This window comes from Otolemur garnettii, unplaced genomic scaffold (genome assembly GCF_000181295.1).
Source record: "Otolemur garnettii isolate 467f Iridium unplaced genomic scaffold, OtoGar3 scaffold00105, whole genome shotgun sequence".
Lineage (NCBI taxonomy): Eukaryota > Metazoa > Chordata > Mammalia > Primates > Galagidae > Otolemur > Otolemur garnettii.
In genome coordinates, this window is record NW_003852500.1 from 1,450,211 (window position 1) to 1,451,200 (window position 990).

Genomic DNA, 990 nt, shown 5'->3' on the forward strand with positions numbered 1-990 from the left:
CATAAAGTTCTTCTGCAATTTGAAATAGTTTGACTTTAATCACTGACCTATGGCTTCACTAGAAGAGAAAGTTTTGTTCTTTGGTTGGTTCAACTAAAATCTGCCACTGTTGTCCAAAGAAGGTTTGGAACCCATTACAAGAAAGAAACACCACACAGGAATTCCACATCAAAGTGGATGGAAAAATTTAAAGAAACAGGCTCTGTCTATGCTAAGCCATAGGAGGCCACATGTTAGTGAAGGAACTGTAGCATCTGTAGAAGAAACCTTTCAGGCAAGTCCAAGAAAGTCATTAAGACAGGTATCCCTAGAGCTGAGGCTTCCAAAGTCTACTGTACAGAAGATTCTGCAGACAAGACTTCACATGAAGGCATACATACAAAATTCAAGTGCATCAAATGTTAAAAGAGGATTATCATGACTTTCTGTCATCAGTTCAATGAGGATGCATTTTTGAGTAATGTTGATGCAATGTTGAGTAATGTTCTCTGATGAAGCAACATTCCACATTAGTGGCAAAGTCAACAGGCATAATTGTCATATTTGGGGAACTGAAAATCCACATGAGTCTGTTGAACATAAAAGAGATTCTCCTAAAGTTAATGTGTCATGTGCTCTGGGCAAAAATCAGTCATAGGGCCCTTCTTTTTTGAAGAGGGTGTTCATGGTGATAGCTGTTTAGAAATGCTGCAGAATTATCTATTCCTCAGCTTGAAGTATTAGGAATGATAGAGAATATAGTGGTTCAACAAGATAATGCTTCTTGTTGTGTTGCTTTGCGTGTTAGACAGTTTTTACATGAGAAATAGCCTAACAGGCTCAGCGCCTGGTGCTCAAGTGGCTAAGGCACCAGCCACATACACCTAAGGTGGCGGGTTCGAATCCAGCCTGGGCCCGCCAAACAACAATGATAACTGCAACCAAAAAATTGCATTGTGGCGGGCGCCTGTGGTCCCAGCTACTTGGGAGGTAGAGGCAGGAGACTCACTT